We start from the raw sequence: 13,908 nt of genomic DNA, 5'->3' as shown, positions 1-13,908 counted from the left end.
AAAAAAAAACCAAATAACAACAAAGAGCCTGAGTACTTGACCTGCAGCTGAACCCAAGCTGCACCCAAGCTCCAGGAAGAACCACAGAGCTTGTCTCTGGCCCATACACCAGACTTATTCCCTAGTTACTCCCTGGCAACGGTTAATCAAGATTAGTCTAAAGTTCCAGATGTACTTTCAGACCATTTGTGTTTGTGATGGTTCATGCGTTTGAATCAGAGCATCCACCTGTCAGCTTAAAATAGTCATTCAGTTAGATGCTTTCCAGCCTGGAAACCCCCTTTCATGCTCATCATTTCCTATAAAACCTTGCCCTGCTAAGGTCTCAGGGCTTCCCTTCCCATCCTGTTGCATAGGGGCCGGTGGTGGGCTCAAGGTCGAACTTGAATTAAAAAGACCCTAGTGTGATTGCATCAGAATCAGCTCCTTGGTGGTCTTTGGGGGTTTACACATGCATTTTTAATGGATACATCTCCTTTTCTTTGTCTTTCCTCTTTCTCTCCATGTTCCTTCATTCCTTCCCTATCTCCTCTTTCCTCCCTCATTGTCTTTCTTTCTCTTCCTCTCCTGTGTCTCCCTCCCAGTTTCTGGGATTTCTAGGGGACTTCTCTGTCTCTGCCTCTTGTAAAGAAAAAGACACTTTGCTATAAGTGATGGGTTTGTTTTCCTACTTCTTGGCTGAAAATGAAGTAGCAGGAAAAAAACAAAACCCTGACTTCTCTAGGTTTGCACAGTCCGGTGCATGAACAAGTTGACATCTTTCCATACAAATGATTATCAGAAGCAATCTATGTGTGAAAATTAAGACAACTCTCTCACACACCACATATAACAGTCTCGGAACATGCTGTACTCTTTGAGAACTTCTGGAAGGCTGCTTGTAAGGAACCAAGTTCTGCCAGCATCACAGGGCTAGCTTCTGCTTAAGGTCCATGTGAAGAGGAACTGCAATGGTTGGCATAGGGACCAGTAGAACCAGATGACTGGGATGCATCTCTCTATGTCCTCATGCTCAGTTTTTGTATCTGCAATGCGGGGATAAGGGGATGTCTTACCTCCCAAGTTGGCTAAGTGAAGTGCGCTCACACAGAGGAAAGGGCTCAATACAACAAGCCTGTTATCCAGCAAAGTTAGTCCCTTCCACCATCATGCAAGGCATTACAGAAACCAGCAAAGTCGCTGTTCAAACACGAGAAGCGTCCAGCATCTACATGATCCAGCCACTGTCCTCTAACACTGGTCTGCCTACAGTCAGATGCTTCTACCACCAACAGACTGTGTGATCTCCTTGAGCAAAGTCTTTGACTCTGTGGGCCTGTCTCAGTTTCTCATCTACAGCAGGAAATTCATAGTAGGAGTTCCTTGGGGCGGGTGCTATGAACAGTGAGAAAAACGATATGCACTTGCCTGGGCAAAGGCTGGCATGAGAGCCAATCGTAAAGGTGACCTTCCATTATCCTACACTCTACACAATTTTCCTGGATTCATGTCACATGAGGAACTGACATCACCTAGGTTCCAGTTTTTCTTTTAAGAGTATCCCTACTACCTTACCTATTTTGAATGTTCCTCTTCTCTTCAAATCAACACACCTGGGGATGTTCCAAAATCTGTTCAAAACACAATCCATGCTTGTCCGGCTCCACTAGCCCTAGCACCAGCTGGCCTCTGCATAGATGCAGGGAAGTGCTTGCCCCAAGGACACAGGGCAGACAGAGTCCAGGGAGGCAGAGTAAGAGTGGGGCAGGGAGTGCAGGAAAGAATTGCCCCTCAGTGTCTGGCGCTTTCTGCCTTCTCTCAGGAGAATCATAAATCACCTCCTGTTACTCGGGGACCACGGCTGCAATACAAATTAAATTCACAGCCTGTATTTTAGATCCTATATTGTTTGGCTTAAGCTGGGATTTTTTCCCCACTCTGATAAATAGGCCATTTTAATAATGTTCCCAGCACGTCGAAGAGTTGGAAGAAAATACACATGGCTCTGCAGGTGCAGGAGTCCCCAGGCACTGGTGAGGAGCCAGCTTGGCACGGCTTTCTCCCTCCCAAGAGTGACTCACACTTACGTAGGAAGGAGTGGAGGGAAGAGTATATGAAACTCAGAGCCTCAGGGGATCCAGATATCTGAGAGTGAAGAGCTCCTGGATTTATACCCACAAGGAAGCAAGGCCTGCAAGGGGGAGGGGGGACAAGGACAACCTTAACAATACTTATGCTGGCAGGTGCCACCCCTGGGAAAGGGAGCATTCAGTCCTAAGCTCTACTCCCTCCATTCTCTCAGGGCTTCACATAGGCACTGTCAAAGATAGTAGAGAGGTGGAATGGCCTCTGATTGTGAGCCAAGCCTAACACAATCTTCCAAGGAGTCACCACCCCCTGTTTATTTTTATTTTCATGTTTCTTCTCTAATGACTGTGGATGTCTTTGACATTAACACATACAGGTTGCCTACTGCTCCGTACTGGGCTCTAGAGGGGATACAGAGATGAGTAAGACTAAAGCCACTGCACTTGAACAGCTCTCAAGCCAGCAGGGAAGACCAAGGTCAGATCCAGAAAGGAGAGTTCAAAACTAAAATTAAGGACGGTGCATGCACCGCTCACCTGGAACCTGGATCCAGGCGCTGTGTGGAGGCTCAATCAGCTGAATAATAATTATTAGTCAAGTGTCCAGGGTGTGCCAAGAACTTTTATTTCTGGTGTCTGGGATAAAAATAATGAGCAGTGTGAGTGCCCTCTACATCTGTGAAATTTATTCTGCAGGATGGTAGCTGTGAGCAGGGAAGCAGACGATAAATAAATAAACAAAGAAGACTTAGTATCTCTGCAGGTGATGACTAACAATGCAAAGAAAGCCAGGAGGGCAGGAGTGCCTTATTTTGGCAGGTAGATCTATCCGGAAAAAGAGTCTGCCATGAATGAGTAAGAGGATGTCTGGGGAAGAGACTTCCAAGCTGAGTTCACTATAAGCCAGAGCACTGAGTGGATGGAGGACATTCAGGAAGCAAACCCAAGAGGTGGGAGGAACCAAGTGATGCAGACATGACAATAATGACATCATGGCTTTTGTAGACTAGTAGAAGAAGTAGGGCATGGATATTCCAGTGTACAAGAGGGTCACAAAGCAGCAGACAAATGTTTAAATTTGCAAAGAATTACCAAGGCCTAGCATGAATGAGGACAGACAAAACACAGAACTTGAAGTAGAAAGCAGCCAAGGGTCCTAAGGAATAATGACCATTACAATGGAGAAGATGAGCCTGGCTGAATCTGGCAGCAACCTTTTTATTTTAACTTCATGGGTAGACAAATGGGGCCAAGGCCAGGTTTCAGAACTGCCAATTATCCCTGTGATCCACCAGCTCCCTGTTAACCAGAGTAATCATGGCCTCAAAGTGATCCACCTTGCAAGTGACACAAACAGTTTACTTTAGAGGTTTAAAGAGAGAAGCCAGCTACTGCTGCTCAGGATGGCAGACATGACTAGTAGTTAGCCTTTGAAAGAAGAGATGCGGTTGAACAGATAAAGAGAGAAGATGAAGCACGTGACATGCACATGATAAGGCAAAGGCCTGAAGTCAGGGAAAGCAGATTTGGGGATACTGGAAAGTTAGGCGGAGCTCAGTTGGGATATAAGCAAAGAGGTGCAGCTAGAAGCCAGATTGTATTGGTTGGTAAGGCTGTAAGCTGAAGAAATGTTGACAGAGGCATTGAGTGCTTTCAGCCTTGAAGGGGTGGAAGTATGCTGATTGCTTCAGAGAGATAAGCCTAGGGAGGCTTGGGAGTGTTCCACTGAGGTTTGTCAGCTATAGATCCTGCAATTCTGGGTGGGCCCAAGCTGAACACATCTACCACTGCCCATTCTATGTGTACCTACCTGGTCAGCAAAGCAAATGTCACATCCACTTTGAAAGAAGAGAAGGCAGAAAACAATAACAACAACAAACATCATTTGAGCTGGAAACAGGACTCACCAAATAAGAGCATTTGTTGCTCTTCCAGAGAAGGGGGTTCAATTCTCATCATTCATGTCAGGAAGCTCTCAATCTCCCAGTAATTCTAGGGACTCCAACACCCCCTTCTGGACTCTCAAGACACATGCAATCATGTGGCATACACATATAAATACATATAAAACATGCATAATAGTTTAAAGACCTAATTATTAAAGAAAGGATTCATTTGGTTTCAGACATACTAAAACAAAAAGTTGATTTGCAAGCACTATTAAAGTGTCTAAAATTACCATAAGAGAAATGTTAGTACTTGGGAACTCAGCATATTAAATACTCACAATTAGAAGGAGAGAAGAGTTTTCTACTGTGACTCTTGATTTCCAGTAGAAAACTAGGGCTCACAAATGGGAAATGACCAGCTCAAGTTCCACATCAATTTAGTTCTAGAGGCTGCATCTGAATCAGGGATTTTGGCTCCGGAGTCCAATCCTCGATCAACATGCTATAACCCCATCTTGTGTCAGCATGAAAGTGGTCATCCACCAGGGGCTAAATCCCAGAATTTATTAAAACAACGTTTTTTCCCCATCGGTCTCTAATCTTAAGGCAACGTTAGCTTATCACAAATTTCCTGGCTCTTCGTGCGGCTAATCACCTGTGCATGTGCACTAGATCTTTTTCCTCCCATAATGAAGAGAACCTGTTGTCACATATTATTTTGCACCAGCTTCTTGGTGACTTGAAAACCATCTTAAATATAATTATTGTGTTTATTGCCCAGCATGATCTTCTTCCTGACATGGTGCAAGTTTGTTGTAGGCTTTAGACCCTTTGTCATTAAAAAAAAAATTTTTTTTTTTTGGTGAATTTTGCGTCATACATCCCAGTCCCACTCAGGTGCCCCACCATTCTAATCCACCCACTGCCCTTGCAACCTTCCACACCAAAAGAAAGAAATCCCACTGTGGTAGCTGTAGCGTGTCACAGTGTATCCCATAGGATTTACTTTGTTTACATATCTTCACTTGTAAATGTTAATTGCAGTGAGTCATTGGTCTGGTTTGTGGCTTCTGGCTTCTGCTACACTATTAATACAGGATCCTCATGGGGACTCCTCTTGGATATCCTGTTGTTGCCCCAAGTCAGATAATCCTGAAGCTTTGGGTCTGTGGGACCAACCTTTTTCTGTGCTTCAACAGTTGATAGATAGGGTAGATGTTGGGCTAGGCTGATTCAAAGCTCTGGATCCCTGGGTAGTAACTGAATTGGTTAACCCAACAGCTCTCTTGTACCCACACCACTGGGATGAGCTCTTCAGCATTGCCTATTCTTACAATATTGTGTGGTCGTTGTCAGTCCACAGTCTGGGCTCTCATGTTCTGGGTTTTAATCCTAGCTTAGCCACTTACTGTGTGACCTAAGTGAATTGTATGACCTCTCTGGGCTTTACGTTTTTCCACACATAGAATATGGGTGCCAATGATAACTACCTCATCCTATTTCTGAAGATAAAATGAGTTAACTCATTTAAAGTGCTGTCCACAGTTACAGCACACAGTTCCAGCACAGGTCAGAAATTCACTGCTGCTTGGGGAAGTTACTGCTCCTACAATCACAGCCACTGCTATGTAGATTACTTCATGCCTAAGAAGCTCTTCACAAGCCCCCATCCTCTCTAGCACTCCATGATCAGGTCTCAGTTGGTCTTAAACTGGAAACTAACCTTGTCTTCCTTTGCTACAGAGGCTAGTGATGAGATACACATCCTTCCTGCTTTCAGGTATGAGCTTTGAACACCCTGCCCTTTCTGCTGTCACTGAAGTATATATATATGCATTAGGTTGAAGAAGAAAGAATTCTATCCTTAGTGGTCTCTGCCCTGATTCATGAAGACCAATCTAGGCACAGGGACCATATTCTAATCGCCTTAACATGCTAGGGCCCAAGTGAAAACTCTGGAATGCCAAGTGCTCAAGAGGCTCCTGGGTTTCCCTGGATGATTATTAGAACTGAAGTTGCCGTTCATTACCTGCAATGATTTGAAGCAGAAAGAAGTATTCACTGGAGACCCAAGCCAGGATGTGACTGATGGAGAGTGTTCAAGATCTGGAGGTATTGAACATGGTCAGGATTGAACATAGATGTTGTGTTTTTATTTCTGGGTTTCTACCCTGCCTGCTGAGGCCTCATGATTATGGAATTAAGCCCTAATCTAAGTGTTTCTAGAAATAGACTTTGAAGATGTTTTGAAGAAGTAAAAGACCTTGTCCTGGACAAGGTGGGTAGGTTGAAAATTCAAAATCAACATTTTCAAGAAAAGAGAAAATTTTACCTTCCAAGCTCAACATCTTTGCCTGAGCAAATCTCCCGCATGTCCTGCAAATTCATCCATTAGCCCAACCATCATAGGAGCTGTTCCCTTAAAAGTTAATCTTTCCTATTTCTCCTTTCCCATCTTCTTCTCATGTGTTTGATTTCTACCTAGGTTCTCCTCTCTTCTCTTTGATCATCTCCCTCTCCTCCATCCTTTATTATGCTCTCTCCCCTTAACCCTAGAGAGAGGGATTCTCCACCATCTTGGTCCACTGGAACCTATTTCTTTAAAGGGATTGAATTCCAGGAGTAAAATGAGGCCAGTATATAATGACAACATTAAAAAAAAAAAACCAAATGGAAAAGAAAGAGAGGGAGAGAAGGGAAAAAGAGAAAGAGGGAGAAAGGGGAGAGAGGAGGGATGAGAAGAGGGAAGGAGAGAGGGAGAAGGGAGGAATAAGAAAGGATGAGATGGAGGAAAGGAACCTGGAAGGAAGAAACGATAACAGCATGGAAGACAGGTAGAAAAAGGAAAAGGGAAGGAGAAGAAATTTTGGGAAAAAAATAAATGGGAAAAAAACAAGCTCATTTTTGTTCAAAGACCACAGTATAGACATTTTTTTTCCCACAGACCAATTCTGCTCCTTGCTGAGTTACATGAAAATTGCATATAATTAGAGAACTCAGCCATTTGGCCAGGCTGTCAGACTGGTGGCCTGTGGATTTCCTGAGCAATTGGCAGGTCATAGCCTGGATAAACATAATCCCCACTTGATAATCACAGCCTCAGAATAGCTGGTTCTGCTTCTCTTTACAAATGGCAAGTGAGCCCTAAGCTGAAGATCAAAGATGGAAAGTGACTTGGCTAATATCACCCTGGAAGGAGGGTCAAAGCTATAAGTGAAACTCAAGGTTCCCCAACTTTTCTTTGTAACACAGTGCAGAAAGAACAAGAGATAGCTTTTCCTTCATTCCCATCCGTCATTTCTAGTGTTCCTATTAACTTCATTTCTAAGAGCCAAAAAGAAGACAATACTTTCCACCCTTGAGTGTTCTGAGCCATCAGCCTGGACAGGTGGAGCCCTCCAAACAATACAAAGGCATTTTGAGGTTGAGATCAACTTAGCCATTTATATACTGACCTGAATCCCAACATCCAGTGACTGAGAAACTCCCTGTCTCTTTGTGGAGACAGTAGCTTACTATACTCAGTGGGAATTAGGAACATCTGTTTTATCCAAGAGAGAAGAATGAAAAACTCAGTGTGCTACTGGGAGTTTTGCAATCAGCAAACAGAGTAAATGTATTTTGAGGCATAGGATCCAAGGTTATAAACTCAAAGATCAAGGTCAAATCTACCATTCTTAGAAGAATATCTGCTTGCTTTCTATATAGAAGTTTCTTTAGCCCAATTGTAAGCTGTACACAAACCATGTCATTATTTACATAGGAAGTTATAACAATGCTATATCCTATAATAAAGCAGTCCCAGTGAGATCTAAGCCCCAAAGCATTTAGTGATAGTTGAAATGTATCAGCAAGTATGAAATTCTTAGTAAATTATGTTGAGAGTAAGTTCATTAATTTAGTCCAAAGGAAGGAGAAACGATGAAGATTTGTACAAATACAGAATTGATAGTGTCAGCTAGCCATGATGGTTCTTATTAGGGCACTATGAATGCTACAGTTGATGTGGGCTTAATTAATCATGGTTTGACATATGTCAGTGTTCAACAGGCTTTTTTCATGAGAATCAGAAATATAAGAGACAATAGAAAATGACTTAGGCAAGAGAATTCTTGGTGTGTTAAGGAATTGGAAGATTTTACAAGTAGTTAAAGTATATTGGGGCTGTGATCAAGACAGGTCAGAGAGAGAACAATGTCTAGATAATCAAGAATTGTGAGTTAAATAAAGGATTTGGATCACATCATAGGAATAAGGTATATAAGAGGATATTAAATGGGGAGATTCAAGACCATCATCTTCACAATACAGTTTTCTCCTACCCCTTTGGTTTCCTTGCCTTCATTTTCGCCCATTCTTCTAGAAACTGGTATTTTAAGCCAGCAGCTAGAATTGTCTTCCCTGGAGTGATAGAAATGGAAATTAAAAGGAGTGGGGGGGGGGAGGAGTGGGTAGGTAGGTGGATAGGTAATTTATTTGATGGGTGGATAGATGGATACATGGATTATAGACTGGTGTGGGTGTGTGGATGGGTAGATGATTGAATGTATATATGGACTTGTTAATGAGTAGATATATAAAAAGATTTAGGGTTGAGGTATAGCTAGATGGATACATGAATCAGTAGATGGATTTATTGCATCAATAGATGGATGAGTGGGTAGAAAAATGATGGATGGATGAATGGATGGATGGATGGATGGATGGATGGATGGATGGATAGATGGATGGATGGATGGATGGTTGGATGGATGCATGGATTCATGGATGCATGAATGCATGGGTGCATGGGTGCTTAGATAGATGGATGAATGGATGAATAGAATAATAGGTTTGTAAGTAGATTGGTTGGGTAGATGGGTGGATGCATGTGGATGGACAGATAGATTATTATATGTGTTTATTGCATTAATAGATGAGTAGGTAGATGGTGGATGGGTGTTTAGATACATGAGTGGTTGGATGGATGGAAGAATAGAAGACCAGGTGGCTGAGTGGGTTGGTGAGTGGGTGGGCAGAAAAATGAGTGGATTGTATGTATGGAAAGATGGGTGGATAAAGTGTATTAATGGTTGATGGATATGTGAATGAGTAGATGGATGTATGGGTTTGCATGTGGATGGATGAGTAAGTGGGTGGATGAGAAAATGGATGCATAGATGACTAATTCAATGAAGTGTGTGTACATTTTATTCCCTCCTCCTTATTTTTATGCTCCTCAGAACCAGAAAGATATTCATACTTCGCAAGCTGTCCATTTACTCCTTAAAATTTTTTTCTTAGTCAATTTAGAATGAGTGTAAATCCAAACAAAGGGCTCATGTTGTGTATAGAGAATAAACACTACCCCGTTTGTAGATGAAGAGACCCATGTTCTTGAAAGAAAGTAGATAAATGTGCAGCAAGAATCCAGCTATCTTTGCTTCAGTTTTTAGATGCTTGTCCTTATACACAGAACTATTGCTATATTCCTTTGAACCCCATTCCATGTGTGAAAGATGACAAAGGCAAAAAGAAACAAACAAAATCCCTAAAAACAGAAATAAAAACCTCAAATCCATCTATTATATTCATCAATCATAATGACAACTTTCAAAGAGTGGGGTAGAAGTCAAAACTGAGAATTATGCCCCCAAGGGACCAGCCACAGAGAGAAGAACAAATATTTAGCTTTGTTCTGTAGAGCTATGGGGTATGTAGCACTATCTCACATGTGTGCGAATATGAGAGATGAAATTAATGTCATTGTTTGAGACTTAAGTGCCTCCCCAAAGCCATGTACTAAAGGTTTGCTTTCTAAAGGAGGTATAGTGCAGAAGAAAAGAATGAGGTTATGAGGCATGAGCAGATAGGTAGATGAAGTCACTCTTCCATCTATTCAACCACACACATGTGCATTTATACATCTATCCATTTGTCTACCCATCCATATATCCATGTATCAGCCCAAACACTCATTCACTTTTTCATCCACCCATCCTTTCCTCATTCTTTTCTTCTTAATACTGTGAAGTGAGCAGCTGTGTTCCTCTATGAATCCCATTCATAATGATTCACCATTCCACTGTCCCACAAACAGCAGAGCCAACTAACTATGGAGCAAACACTCTTAAGCCAAAGCAATGTAGACCTTTCATCTTCTAAAGTTGATTTTCTTGGGTGTTTTGTGACAGTAATGGAAAGCTGACCAACACAAACAAATACATGTGCAGACAGAGACAGGGAGAGGCCAAAGCATTCAGAGGAAAATTCTAAGTTTTGCCATTTCAGAAAGTCTGAGCATAATAATGGGGAGAAATGGAGATAGAAATGAATGAATAAATTATAAAGCCGGTTTCTCTAAATGAGTAAAAGTATGTAAGGGATGGCAAGTATATTGGTTCAAATATTAAATTTATTTGCATCTGTGCACACAAAAAAAGAGAGAGTAGATAAGGAAGATCCCTGGGCATCTCATTCCAGAGATGCACGTGTACTAGAGGGAGGAATGGAGACATTATTCCTCTCGATTAGGAGAACAGGTCCACATGCTCTTGCAGTAGGAGTGACAAGGACAAGAAAAAAGAAAGAAATAAAGATAGACAAAAAGAAGCTGAAACATCGAGTCAGATAAGACAGTGGTAGAGAGAGACAAAGATATGCCTCTCAGAACAGGATCTTTCAGCTCTGCCCTGCCACCCCCTGCCACCCTCACCCACCCCCCAGCCTGCCCAGGGAATCCTTGCCTGCCATTCCAAATTGGTTGTAATCCCTGTGTGCTGTGACTATGTTACCTGTTTTACAGTGTCAATTCTTTATGCCATTAGAACTTGCTTGGGGGAGGCCTTATTTTTTTTCAGAGTACTCAGATCAGCCTTTTCTGTTTCTGCTTCAGCTCAGGAACTGGAGAAGGGCCCCTTGGCATGCAGTCTTAGCACTGTGGTCCCCTAACAGAGCCCTGCAGTTACCTGGGTGGGAGGAGGCACACCAAGAGGTGCAGAAAAAGATTCCATTAACTCCTGCCCCAGGGTATCCATGTGAAAAATGGATAAAATAATAGCAATACCTTTCTTGCCCTCGAAGGTGACTCTGCAAGGGAGAGTAAATCTCTCTTTCCCAGGAGTACCCTGGAAGGCAGATTTTATAGATGCCATAGAGAAGGGGTTTCTTCTCAGGTAATGGGGGCATATTTGAACTGAAAAGTTAATGAATGTTTCTAGGAGACTCAGAAGGATTCATGAGAAAACTGAGCTGTCAAAGTGTGGGTTCAGGCTGCTCTTGGTCAGGGATTTATTTAAGACATGCATCGACTCCGTGATAAGCCAAAATAAAAGGCCACGTGGACATAGCTATAGTCTGCACGAGGCCAAGGCATGGCAGAGGCCGAACACTCACCGAACCCTTACAGATAGTTTGTAAGTTGCCTACTACTGAGTTGTGAGCACAGGTGGTAACACGGGGCCTGTAACTTCAAGATCAAGCTTTTAAGAGTTTTAAAGGCAAGTGGTAAAGGCAGTTCTCAGGTGAAATGATACTGATGATGATTAGAGGTGTGGAGAGAACACAGTGATAGGCTGGCTAGAGGAAATGGATGGGGAAAGCATTTTAGTTGGGCTGTCGGGAAAGGCCTGCTGAGGAGGCATTATTCAGGCTCCATTCTGAATGTTGAGAAGAAAGAGGCAGAGTCATCCTAAGTGTACAGATTTATGCCTGAGTAAAACCAGAAGGTAGTACAGAGCTCTAGTAAGGAAGTGATGCACTCAGATGCCGAATGAAGAGTGGATTGAAGTTGGTTTGTCAAGAGCAGGGCAAAGATACCAGTTTTAAGTTCACTATAGTTGTTGTGGTAACAGACAGTGGTACCTTAACATAGCAGGACATAGCTGTCTTAGCACCTGCAGTGGCTATCAAATCAACAAAAAAAAAAAAAAAAAAAAAAAGACTAAACCTCATGAAGTTGAGGCGGTATAATCTGAAGCTGGCTTGAGGCATATAACAAGACGCTGTCTCAAAAAACCAACTTAATGGCTGGTCATATTAAGTGATGTCAAAGAGATAACGCAGGTAGAACTTTCCCAGGAGACTGATGGAATTATACTTTGAATAAGTAAACTTTTACGTAGCTATTTCTTCTAAATTGAAACATTCCCTCCTAGAAGAAAGCTCTTTAAGATTCAGGAAGTAAAATATGCAAGGCCCAGGAAGTAAACAGATGTTACAGGATTCACAAATTAATGCAAGTGATAATGACTGCTGAGAATAGGGTGCTCTTGGAGCTCCAGAGATGCAAGTTTCATGAGTCATGGGGATAGGATTTTCTTGGATATTCCTATCTTTGAGTCATTCATTCCCCTATAAGAAGCCCCCCTCCAATACTCTTGAACTGGCCCTAAAAATATCACGATTTTAATGAGAGTTGGGAAGAATTGAGACAGCCAATTCTATTTCAGGCTCTTGTCTTTACTCTAAGAATGGAGTGTGCAGACAGTGAAGAGCGAATAAGCAAAGGGAATTTTTGCACCACACGATAACAGTTCAAAAGGAAAGTAGGAACTTGAATGAAAAGGTAGAAACTGAGACACTTGATGGCAGCATGATTCTAACAGAAGCTGCAGTGTTAAGGCTACAAGGTCTTGGCAGAGTACAGCTCCTAGCATAGTAAATCTATAGAATCAAGGGGAAACTCAGAGGTTACAGGTCTTCACCCTCTGTCATGTTTCAAAGGGTGGGAGCCTCTCTCTCTGTGTCTCTCTGTCTCTGTCTCTGTCTCTCTCTCTCTCTCTCTTTCTCTCTGTCTGTCTGTCTCTCTTACACACACACACACACACACACACACACACACACACACACAGAGTTTGCACATATTTTTTTTTCTTATGGTTCATTTCTTGCAGGATAATCTGCAGGAGGGTCTTAGGAACAGTCTTCTGACTCCAAAGAATGCCTAGGAACCGAGGTCCTTGCCAGAGCCTGGAAGCAATTCAAGCTGGATTGCCAAAAACTTTCCATGTGCATGCTGTTATATAGAACCCAAAGAGCTCTGATTGGCTGAGTGTGTGTACATGCAAATGATGTTTACAATGAGACCTAGCAGGAAGTAGCTGTCAAACCTGAAGGGAGTGGGAAAAGACTGGGACTGTCAAAAGCATTCCCAATCAGGTCAGTGGGTCAGCTTTTTTCTGCTGTGGCTTTGGTCTGAGTCCCTGTGCAACCAGACCTGGGGCAGTTATCTCCACCCAGAGATGATCCACTACTGTTACAGGCAAGTACACTAGGTCATTGTAGATAGTGGGTGCAGTGTGATCTTCAGGGTAGGTGCAGGTTACTAACCACAGCCTGTTCTCCACCTTAGTTGAAATTGGACTTTTTGCATTAGATTCCAGACAGTCAGTTTTCATGTTTTATTCTCAGCTACAGCTTCTGTGAGAGCCAGGGCCCCTCATATTACTCAAAAATGTAAGAGTAACTCCTGGGTGCTTAGTAGGCTCTGTCCCCAGTGGTTCTCAAGGGCTAAAACTGCCTCTTATCTCTTCAATGGAAGTCTGAATAGTTTGAATCTTCAGCTTGAAGGATGCTTGGGAACCAGGTCCTCAGCCTTTGAGAGCATGACTAGGGAAAATACAGTATACAAAGATATAGAAAAAGGACTAATCAAGAGAGGGAGTTGCAAATTGTAAGAAAATGGTGTGGCCTTACAAAAGGTTTATAGGAGCAGAAGTAGAAGAAATGTTCTAACCTCTGAACTACTACAATTATATACTAATATAAGGAACTCTGGTCCAGGAATCCTTTCATGTCTCAGTGAATGACCTGGCCCGCTCTGGAAGAGAACAGAAGAAACATACTTAACAAACACATTGATAATAGAGTTCTGTGAGCTCATCTCAGGATTTTTATCTACTAGTCATGAAGCTGGTAGGTCTTATACAGAGGAATACAGTGAAATTATTGATAGAGACTAAAGAGAGTCCAAG

Source organism: Micromys minutus (genome assembly GCF_963924665.1).
Source record: "Micromys minutus genome assembly, chromosome: 2".
Taxonomy (NCBI): domain Eukaryota; kingdom Metazoa; phylum Chordata; class Mammalia; order Rodentia; family Muridae; genus Micromys; species Micromys minutus.
Note: the sequence above shows the minus strand (reverse complement) of the source record.